Source organism: Anser anser, assembly GCF_964211835.1.
Source record: "Anser anser genome assembly, chromosome: 2".
Taxonomy (NCBI): domain Eukaryota; kingdom Metazoa; phylum Chordata; class Aves; order Anseriformes; family Anatidae; genus Anser; species Anser anser.
Window position 1 is genome coordinate 61,579,311 of NC_139721.1, and position 12,446 is coordinate 61,591,756.

Genomic DNA, 12,446 nt, shown 5'->3' on the forward strand with positions numbered 1-12,446 from the left:
GCACGCTGGTGAGGCTGTTGCAGGGAGCAGTGCCGTGGGGCAGGCCCTGAGGGATGGAGTGGGGCACAACGGCTGGCTCAGCTGTATCACGTCTGCACGCCAAGGGTGCAGTGTGATATTACCGATACCAATGAAATTATGGCATTTCTAAGAAGAAATGGAATACGGAAGAAGAACAGCTAAAAAGTGTTAGGTGAAAGAAACCTGATGCAGTAAATGCAAGGTACGCAGCACTCACACTAGACTGTTTACCGCTTTAATTTCATGGTAAATCCCACCGGAGGCATTTGCAGAGAACACCCTGTCTTTCTAAGAGGTTTTGAAATAGCCTTCAGACAATGGAAAGGGTTTGTACCTCATTTTTCAGTCTCTGAAGTTTCGAATATCCCACTGGCTTTCGTAGGAGTGAAAAGTTGAAAAACAGTAGTAAATGTGTGAGTGTGTACACACGCACATACCTACCCATACCTGCGTGTATACATATACACACCCATATATACATGTCTTTAGATAAGAACAAGAACCAATCCAGAAAACTTGGATTCATTAAAAGTTAAAAGCCTGGGTGTTTAAGAACCAGGAGCCTTTCATAGCAATTTGTTGCCAGCTGCAAAATTAAAAGGTAGTTTGGGGTTTCTTCTGACTAACAGGGTCAGTTCCAGCCCATCCACTGTAAAATATAAATCTAAGTGTCTCTCTGTCATGTAGCAATTTTCACTATGAAAAAAAACACCTTTGCATTAGAGGAACTTAGTTTCCTTTACGTATTAAAATGTGGCAATTTGACATTGTGTTCCTGTATCCCTGAAAGAAGCTATATCCCTCTTCTCATTTTAACTGAGAATTAATCTTCATGGAAATTAATTAGTAGAAGTTGAATTAGCCTCGTAGAGGGCAGCAAAAATAATCCTGGCTTGGTTCCACCTGTGGCATCTCGGTCAAGCCAGGACCATGAGGACCTCTCAGCATGGGATCTTGCTGAGCCCACATTTTTCTCATCGACTTCATGCAGAAACTGTGTTGCACGGGCTCAAGTTATATCAGGCTGTTAGTCCTTATTTGCCTAGCTACCTAATTCACTATGAGGGTTTAAAAGGAAAAAGTGAATCGATCATTAAGAACTACCTTGGCACTCAAATTAATGAAATGTAAAACTGTTTCATTAGGAATTATAGTTCTGTTTGATCGATTTCATCACCTTCTGTCATTAGCACAAGTTGTCGATGGAAATAGGGTACATTTCTGCCAGTCTTTTGTAGGGCACAAATGGAAGCTCAGGAAACTTTCAAGTGCTGTTCAAATATACCTTAAATTAAATTTTAACATATAAATATTTCTTTCTGATTTCCTGTGGCAGAGCTGAGTAGCTGCAAAAACATCACAGGGTTTGACATACATTTGAACATGTCCTTTGGGCAGTGAAATCCCCCTGCAGAGTCCTGAGTTCACCAGAGGAATCTAAATGTATTTTCTCATTTATGCCATTAATCAAAAAGAATATGGTGCAAGCTACTCACAGAAGTTTTACCGCGTCAGTGTGCAGTGAGTTTATCGGGTCACATTGCAAACCAGAAGCAGAGAAGTGGCATAATATAAAATACAGAGTACAGCTTTGTGGGCAAGGGAAATGCCTAGACCGATTCACCAATTTAAATAGGAGAAGGTGTTCAGTCAGAGAAAGGTTTCCCAGGTATATACATTAAAAGGAATTTCTAATATGTTTTGTCCTGTTTTCTTTTTAGTTCCTGCAGATATTTCTTAGGCATAGATGCCCATGAAAGCCAAACGCATTTATTTTCTTCTTCCTTCTTACCACTTACTAGATTTCACACTGCAAATTTTAATTGTCTTGCTCTTCTCATATGTCCATTTCCAGTTAATCTCTTTATTAACCTCATGCCAAATTTCTCCTCTCATTTGGGAACAGTAGCATCTGAAGAAGCCAGGGAGATACCTTGGCAGCGACTGTGGCAGATTGTTGTTTACTTGTAATTCTTCAGACTAGATGGAACAACAAAGATGCATAAATATTCTGGATTTTTTTGTTCATATATCAAAAATTATTTTCAACACGGTATTGCCTACTGCTTCTCTACTACATTTCTTGTCCATTCACTCTACCAGTCAGGATGAGGAAAAATAGCTTAATTAACAGTAAGATGCAGCTCCATCATTCACTTATAAAAGTGGAATTGTAAGTGGAATCGTCCTCACCAGAAACTGGAGTCAAGGCATTGACCTGAGAAGTCAAGTCAGTGACTTGAGAAGAATTTTTCTATCATAAAAGTATGCTTTCCAATGGAATCTGCCAGTATGTATCATGTTGTGTGTCTGTCCAGGTTGTGCAAAAGGGAGAAAAGAAAGGAAAATGCTGCAATCCTTGTCACCTCTTTCTAAATGCAGTTTCTAAGCTTTGCACCAAGTTCAGGCCCAGTGATCTCATTATACCAGAACTGAATCTCTGCTACTGAAGGCTCTTTCTGGCCTTTCGTTATGAGATTCTGAAGCAATCCGAGAAATACTTTGAAGTTGCGCTAAGGTTATATAGAAAGAAAAAAGAAAATTTCTAATAAACTGATTCCCTGTGGCCTCTTGCATTGCGCTGTTATTTATGCTACTGATCTGAAGTCATTCATACAGGCAGTTTATTTCACACAATAGACTCACAGGGCTGCAATAGTTTAGATATATGGTAGCTCAAAAGAGTAAGACAGTTCATTTTCACCTATTCTAGTCCAATGACTACATTATACATTCCCCTGTATCTTATGTATTCCAGAAGATGTTTCTAAGGCATGGATATTGACAAGGAAGTTACCATGTTGTCATATAGATTAAAATCAGTCCAGTTCTATGTCTGCAGAGCCTCTGAAACAAGTTTATTTTAGGAATTTGCACCAGGCTGATTTTAAAGTTGTTTCACTGACAATACTGATCTAGGGTCACCAAGCCCCCCCTACTTGCATCTCCTTTTGCTGTGGCATTGAAAATGCAGCCCAGGTGTGTCCAGAGTTGCTGGAGAGTAGCTCCCTGCTACTTAGAGCAATGGAAAGCACACGACTGACTCTTGGACATGGCAAAAAGCATCTTTATTGAAGGCACAAGTGACCACCAAGTGGATACTTTTGATATTGCACACGTAAGGTTTTGTTAACTGTAAATAGAACTTCCAGAGTCAACCCGTGTCACTTCTCTCCATCCAGAGAAGGAAATCTAAATTTATAGCATTTTTCTGATTGTTTTGCTTTGTTCTTTTGGCTCAAGGGCTGTGTACTACTATAGTACTCTATGTTTTAAAATTAAATTAGCTGTAGCCATCACATATGATAAATCATAGTTCATTTACAAGTGGGTATGTCCATTTCTTGATTTCTCTGTTACAAATCCAAATAATAAACAGAAGAAAAAAAAAAAAGAGGATTCAGCAGTATCATGGATAACTTGCGGTGTCAGTTCTGTAAAACTTAATTACTCTCAGTTGTTTTCTTGAAACTGTTCTTTGCAGTTTCTTTGTGAATGACGAATGGCTGGGCATGGCGCAAGCTGCAAAACGATCCATTAGTGAAATTCAATTTTCTACCCGTCCTTGCAAGTAATTAGCTTTTCTTTAGGTAATATATTGTAAGTTTACATGCATCCAATGTTGGATGACATTTGTTTAGGGAAGAGTAGACAAGCTGGGTGCTGTACTGCTTACAACAAATAGCTCACAACTATACCAAAGTTAAACGTTCATTAGTGCAAGGAACTCCCCCATGTTACTCCTGGGGAAGAAGTAAGTGTGAGCAATCCTGTCTAGCTGTCTGTGCCACAGCAATACCACTGCCTTATGAGGTCCCTCCTGTTACATAGAGACATATTCCAAGAACCTGAGTAGAAATTCTGGTGGGTAGGTCTATTTATGAGGGGTTAATGGCTGCATAGCTATCAATAGCCAAAATAATAAACAAGGACTGCCACAGCGCTGCAGAGTTCTTATGGCTGAGGAGGCTCAGAAGTGGATTGCCACAGCTTCTTCCACAGAAACCATCTTCATACACAACTTGCAATTCATTTCCTGAGAACAGACAGAGAGGAGAATTTGTTTCTCAGCAAAACTGAGCTGGTGTGTATGGCTCACTCTGTAGACGGGTCTTTCAAGAGATGTAATGTTATCTTCCTATGCTATTTTAAAATCTGGTACTGAGTCATCTCTTCCTACCAGGCCGCATTGCTTTTTGTGAGCTGTCTTTTGGTGAGAAACTAAATTGACTGAGAAATACTTTATAGGGCAACAATGCATCTTTTGAACAAATACTATTTGTTATGGGCTGGAGCCAATGGCCACTGCAGTTAGCAGGAGTTATCCCATAGTTTTCAGTTGGCTTTGGCATTATGATTATTTTTCAACTTTAAGAGAGGTACACAGGTTGTTTTTATCTGCACTTCTTTAATTGATAATCAAAATGTCCTTTTTCTTAAAAGCAAAACTTTGTATAAGCTTGAAAAATGCCTTTGTGTAATGAAGCTTTTGATCCAGAACTTCTAATAATTTAACTGGCAACTGGCAACTGGTATTTTTTTTTAAGTGCCATGTTGTCATCCTTTTCCCATCTGCCATTTTCCATCATTTTTCTTCTGTATGATCCCATTTTTCTCCCCCCTTTTACTTTATTTTTACAGTTCTCCTTTTTCTTCAATGTTTGACCCTTTCTATCCTTCTTAGCGTTTAGTTATCTACCATCAACAGCATCTGTCAATCACGTCTTTCCTCAGAGGACTTTATGCGTTGTAGAAGGAATACCTTCTTCCACAACCCTTAGCAAGAGGCTTCTTCTGGCAAAGAGAGGCCTAACTCTGACCAAGTATCAGGGGACTTATTTTCAATTTACACTAAGGTTTACACTTTACTAGAAAATATTTGATATTCCTTGCTTTCATGTCCTCCTGATTCCTGTACATACCTAAATTGTGCTTTTAGCCCTTTCTGTGCAGAGAAACACACATATTCTTACCAAAAAAAACCTCCTAGCAAGACTCTCAAAACAGGGATTGCGTTATTCTGGATGTGATCCTCAGTTCAGGAAGCAGGGAGATCCACCAAAGGATGGGGAAAGGAATCATAGAATCATTTGGGTTGGAAAAGACCTCTAAGATCATCTAGCCCAATGTTTAGCCTAGCACAGCCAAGTCCAGCATTAAACTATGTCACTAAGCTCTACATCTACACTTTTTTTTTTTTTTTAAGAACTCCAGGACAGCCTACTTCCCCGGGCAGCCTTTTCCAATACTTCACAACACTTCCAGTGAAGAATATTTTCCTAACTTCCACCCTAAACCTCCCATGGCACAACTTAAGGCTGTTTCCTCTTGTCCTATCACTTGGTGCTTGGGAGAAGAGACCAATCCCCACTTCACTATAGCCTCCTTTAAGGTAATTGTGGAGCACAGTAAGGTCTCCCCTTAGCCTCCTTTTCTCCAGGCTGAAAAACCCCAGCTCCCTCAGCTGCTCCTCATAAGACTTGTTCACTTGACCTTTCGCCAGCTTTGTTGCCCTTCTTTGGACACGCTCCAGCACCTCGATGTCCTTGTAGTGAGGGGCAAGCGCAGAGAAAGGAACCACAAGGAAACCACAGCAGACTGCAGAACACTCCTGCAGAGCTGCAACACTAGAGGAAAATTCCATCTGGGGAAGCACTTAAGCTTCATTTCCTTTAGGAGAACATGCAGCACTGGCCAAGTTCTTTAATATTTCTATTTCACTTTGGCAAATCAACAAGTTATAAAAAGCAGAAACAAAGTCTCCCAACACTCCAAAACACACTCAACCAGAAATTGAAAGTGACATCTACACATGCACACAGCATATCCTATGCACTTTCAGTGTGGATAAACTGGGCATGCTGTTGGGATGAAAAGTTAGGATAAAATAAAGTAGTTGAGATTAAGTTGCAAAAGGGTAAAGGTTTTGGCATTTGGGCTCTATGGTCATTCCAAAGAAAAGTTCTGGACTGAGGCAGTCTCCAAGGGCTGTGGTTCTCATTTGCAGTCAGACCACATCGAGCCAGGCTGTTGACCCTTTGCTTGCCTGCGTATTACACTTGTTTGTTACATGACACACATCCCACCATTCCCATTTGAGCCATTGGCTTCTTATATTAATGCTGAGGATCAAGACACACAGACAGAAGCACTGAGTGCTTTAGTGACTCTTAGGCAGAGAAACAGACATTGAAAGAAGGGACATTTGTGCGTATTTTACTCCTTTTAGAGAACTGGCACAGCTGGCCTAACACTTCAGCAAAACAAGGAATCATTTGGCATGCCCACTCAATGACTTTCCAAGATATGTTGGCTCTGCAGTTTGTGAGTCCTCCAAGGTGTTGGGGAAGAGCAATCTACTAACAGCCTCTCCTGCCATTCTTTCATCTGTGCTTCAAAATCAGGAGAGGGAACAGTACCTGCCCTCTCCGAGCCTAAGATCCCCAAAATAGAAAGACATTAGGGCAGTGCAATGTGGAGCATGCTGCCAAAAGCACATTCATTTTTGGCCAATCTGCTCATTAAATTTAGGAGAGTTTCTTTCTGTCTGGCTCTCTGCCACTCTCCTAATTTGAGACAGCCTCTCCTGCCTGTAGGCAGGTTAGCCAGTCTATGGGTTTATTTTGGGTTCCTAACAGCTACCTACTTTTCCAACACATCACTGCTGCAACCTGACAAGAGGATACAGAAAATACAGATTGCAGTATTGTGTATAGACTCAGCAAAATAGCACTTGTAGGGAGGAAAAAAGGCACCTTGCATAAAGGCAGGAAAAGGAGGAGTGAGGAGTTATCCATCAGTGGATAGCAGGACTCTTGTGTTCTGCTTTGTGCTTTCATGGTTTGCTGGTAAAAACAGTGCCTAAGATGAGAGACTCAAGATCTGTGTTGTCCTTAATAGGCTTAGTTGAGCAGATGGCAACTACCAAAGGCTTAGAGTAACCAAATTTTGGTACTTTGCGAGGACACTAAAGGATCTGAAGTAGCAACAAGCTTTTGATTGTGGTTTTTAATAGGAAAGTTACAACCTCTTTCATGCAGGGGCTACAAGAGTTTAAGAAACGTCTGATGCAACAACCACTGAGAAAGGAACCTGGGGACAGGAAAAAGTTTACAGGGATCAGTGAGGAAGGAGAAGACCCTTGAGAATCCCAGGCAACTTACAACACACCATTGCATGGCACTGAGTGGAGCTCCTCAGGCTTGTGCCAACCAAGCCAGGAAGTCAACCTAGCACAGCAGCACAGAGCTACCCCAACATAGTGCTGTGCTCATGCAGGTTCATCCAGCAGCTACAGAACCACTGCACGCTGTGTACTTCACAGGGGGTTAGTGTGGACAGTTTTGTTTGGGGTTGGACTGCATGGAGTCACAGGGAGATATGTGCCCTGGCAGTATCAACCCTCCACCAGACAAGCTCAGTCTAGTGAGAGGACGCTGGAGATGAAAAAAAGAAGTGTGCAATAAATGGCGGGGCAAAGGAAGGGAAGGTGCAGAGAGAGGTGGAAGGGTCCTTTAGTATTTGTTATTACTTGTGGAGCCACATAAAAAGAACATTTTTTTTGTTGGAGGAAATTTATGAGGATCCAACTCATTAATTACCACATGGCACACGTGCATATATAGATTAGAGAGGCTATGAACATACCTAAATATTCATCACTCTACAATTACATTCATCACATAAACAGCCCTGCCCCTTCGGAGACCACAGCAAGGTTATTTCTGGAGCTGGAGTGCTGGATTGCTGACTGGAAAATAGTGACAGTAAATGATATTTTAATGTGTTTTAGTTTAGTGCTATTTCTCTAAATGAGTTTGGCCTCTGAGGCCACATTCTTCCTACCACTTGCTTTTGAAAAAACAGAGGTAATAGGTGAGGCTTACATTGCTGGAATGTCAGCAGCAAGGCAATTTCCAGATGTAAACAGCTCTGTTCACATTTAGTCAACAAAGGCAAACCTGACAGAAATGTGTGTAATTCCATCATTGGATTTGGCCCATTTATCTCCTTCTGTTGGGTTCAACACAAGCAGTAGCCTGCTCTAGTCCCAGAGATGATTTCATAGCTGGATGAAAATAGATGTTGTCATCAGAAGGCAGAGAGAGAAGTTAAGTCCCCCAGAAATTATGGTTATCTTTTTACTGACAAATAGCTAGCAGAGCAAGACAACCCAGCTTATAGATACAGGCCTCCACCACGCAACAAGGCTCTGCCTTCTATGAGTCTTTGACTTAAGCCTTGTCAGATTGTAGGTTCCTGGACACCAAATTAATTTAGGTTGCAAGGGATTTTGGCAATCACACAGTCCAGAAGCCTGCCCCAAACTCTGGCACTGCCTCCTGGACGCACCTTAGACCTATGTGGTAGATAGGTTGTCTCTTGGTGACCCCGGTGTCAGGGCACCATGTGGGCCAGAGTATCCCTTTGGGTGTTGTGTGGAATAACTGCTGGAGGTGACTCATGGACACTAAAGGTATGTCCACATCTTAAGAAAAGGTTCAGCATTGAGGAAACTTCCAGTGTGAGATGTGGCAGATATGCAAGGAATCTGTTCCATGATAGCCCCCTTGGCAACAAACCCTGCAACCTTAGATATTGGCAACACCAGTGTTGGTGTGCTGCCTCTATGAGAAATAGCACTGAGGGTGGAGTGGAGTGAAGACACCACAGCCGAGCTCTGTGGTATCACCGTAGGGATGGGGAACATGATGGTACTATGGAAATGATAGACCCTGGCCTTGAGCTGAACTGATAAAAAAAATCTTGTTCTCTGGGTGAATTTTGCTCATTTTAATTTCATAATAATGCCAAAACACACCTCCATCCCAAAGCCTACCCACCTCCAAAGTGCCACCACCCCTCACTGAGCATATGTTCTGAATTTCTCTAAGCCTATACGTTTAAAGCAAAACCAAGAAGATTTTATAACAAAGAGCTCAAGCTCCACCTAAAAGTAAGAAAATAGTATAAAAGTATCTCAAGAGAAGAAAAATGTTAGGGAAGATACCGCCACAGACAATTCAGGAGGACTTGGCTGACCTCTTGGATCCATTGACAGGCTGAACCTCTCTTACCCCCACATAGGGACACCTATTGGGTGAGATTCGAACCCTTGGTTATACTGAGTGCTTCCACAGGAAGCCTAACAGGCTCTAAAGATTTGTTTCATAAGTTCACTTATATGTAGTTGGTTGTGTTAGCCATATTTTTGGTATTTGTGCTTGCTTTGCAGACAGTGTATTTATCACTGGCTATCCAAAAGAACCTGTACTCCTGTTGCTTCAGTAAGCTACACCAGTCATTAATCCACTAGACTGAAGGTGTATTGAACTATGAGTGCATCTGTGACTGTGGTACTTCAATATATTGAATGTGACTGACCTTTAGTGATGAATTGGGCATCACTCAAAATCTAAGCCCAGCTACCCCCAGCCCCTCTGATATCCGAGGACAAGCTGGAACTCAAGGGGGATTAGGTCCTGCCAAACTTCTTTACCCTTTAATGCAACACCTGGGGCTCCCCAGAAACTGTGGGCTGTGGGCAGGGTGAGGGGAGCCCCGTGAAGGTGGGCAGAGCTGGCAGAACCTCGAGGACTTGACAGCCACATACATATACTGTTGCTTGTTTTCAGCCCTGTCCCCTGGATGGGCTGTGTACCCTTGTTGCACCTTTGACTCCATCCCTGTCTCTGGTCCCACTCCCTTTTGGTCCTGATGTGACATACTGGACCCTGGGCCTGGCTCGGCTCACTGCTTGCCATGTCTGAGGCCATCACCAGCCCCCGGATCCACAGCATTCAGATGCTATGGGACTGTGCCCCACAGTGAGGGCACGGCCTGCATTGGGTCATCCTTGCTGCGGCCAGCGCTCGCTGCTCCCCGACAAGTAACTCCAAGGCTGGAAGCTCCCCAGCCTCCTGGACAACCCGTCCCAGTGCTCAGCCCCTTCCATTCGGACACCTAACCATCTTGGTGGCCCTCTGCCAACAGTCAGTCCTGTTTGGCCACACCCAATTTGTTCCAGTTCGTCTTATTTCTCTTATATCATGGGGGAGGGCAGAAACGATTTATGAAGAAAAACTTATGTGTCTCAGAAGGCTGCGGAGTTCATCCCACAAAGTCTGTGTGTTAATGTGCACATCTGCAGAGAGGATACAAAACCCAGCAAGGGTTGGTATAAGGTGTTGACGTACATCAGTTTTATAGATCCATCAAGCTAGCTATGCACTTTCAGTAACAGCCTGGTGATATCTTTCATACTCCAGAAGAGTGGAAGAGAAGTACATTTTTAAAGACAGTGACAATGAGGTATTCCCAGGGATCATGGTCCTAAAAGAAGAGGATTAACTTCTCCTCTACTTCATAAATGTGCTCTGGGCCCTTAAGCTGATTTCATGAGGTCTGTGATGAAGTGTGGTTGTATGAAACACCCACCTACCTTGTGAAGCACCTGGAGAAACAGAGAGACAAAATCTCGATGAACCACCTGGTTCAAGGCATGACACCTTGACTAGCACACACCCATGCCTACAATCTGCAGATTTAACACACTCTGACTTCTTATGTGTTTAAAAACATGAAAGGATAGAAAACCATGCAAAAAGTGTTATCTTGAAGCTTTCAAGTCATTATTCAGATTACTGTATTCAAGGCAAGTGATGTTAATGGAGTCAAAATGTCCATACAGAGGCATGTACGTGGGTGTGATATAAATAGGACACACTGAAGTTTAGAAGGGATTAAAGCCATCAGTGGGGAGTTCCTTAAATATCAGTTGCAACCTGCCTAGTGTTTTGGATTTATTGTCAGTCGTCCAAAAACTATTGTGTGTGAGAAAGCAAGTAAATCCAGCAAAACTGCATTGTTCTCTTAATCTGTATAATATACAGAAATATAATCTTTCCTTTCAATCTAACAATCCACCTAATGTAATGTGAGTGTCTGATGTTTACAAAGCTGGGCTTGCAACCCACCTAAGCAGAACCATATCAAGATAAAGATGAAAAGAGGAAGACAGAGAGAGAAATAGCAAGATAAATAGAGACTGAAGACAGGTAATTTACAGCCTTCTATGCTTTTTCCTCTTCTCCCCTCAAAAGCACATTAAAGTAACTGTTTTTCATTTATCTTACTTAGGAGAAAAGACAAAGAAATTGAGAAATGTGAGATTCTTAGATGCCATACGTCTGCTAATATATAACTTTAGCTTGAAATTCATTCAAAAAGAAATGAGAGTGAGAACTCATATGCTTCGTGTAGCATTTACAGAAGCTCTCTGGTCCATTTTGTGGTCTCCCATGGAACTTTTCAGCAAGGACCCTCACAGCTGTTAAGGTGACGGTATCTCTGTCGGCCTCCCACAGCCAGCAGCGCCCAGTCCGCAGCCATCCCCCAGAGCCAACTCACACGTCTGTTCTGTCCTCAGGCCAGGGCTTCGGTTTTGGCCCCTCACCCGTGCAGCTACTGCCGCTTCAGCTGTCTCATATGTACTGTGCCTCTGTGATTCAAAAGCAATAGCACAAGTATCAGTGAACGGTTTGTTTAGAACAACACTGTTTCATACAGAGCATATGAGGAAGAAGAAATAGAGCAGCTTAGATGTTTAGATGGCTTCTGCCAGAACAGAGAAGGCTGAGCATCCTTGCATTTTCTTTATAAAGTATCACGCTTTGTCACTCATTTTCTAAACTTTTCCTCACAAATGTCTCCTTTCCCACCTTTCCTTTCTCCTGAATTCCCAAATAATTTTTATATATGTATATAGATATATTTTGTATCCAAATTACTAGTCTTGTAAAACAAATCTGCATTTCCTTACAGACAATTTACAAGGCCCTCAAGGTCATCACTGGTCCTGTTATCTTTCAAAAATGTTTTTGCTGTTTTAACTTGGCTAAGGCACTACTTCATTTCTGTGTTTGATCTTCACATAATCCCTCATGCGTTTTAGGTCAATATAGGCATACGAAAAACTCTACAATACATAGTATTTTCACTGTATGTTTCTGTGAAGTTTTATTGTGACTTGTTTTCTTTATTTGTATTCCTGGATTGTGGGGTTTGTTTTGGATGTGGAGGAAAAGTACCAAAAGATAAATTCCATATAAGAACACCAGAATGGAAAGAGGCCACCAAGAATCATCCCATGTTATATCACTTAATCCCCTTCAAAAACGCAACAAACCACATTTTAGAAGCAGTTCCTTTTATTGTGTTTCTTCTTCTTTCCCATCGTTCCTGTGCAAGGTTTTCCCTAATACACAAATGGATAGAAACTTTACTCCCATTCCTAAGCCACGTTTGTCCATGTGCAGTAGTTTTGGCCATCTGCTCTTCCACCAACACAGGCCAGAGTGGGGTGTGGAGGTGCTGAGGGCTCCCTGTTGGCCAAGGCACCAGAAGCAGTGGGGTCTTCCCATGGG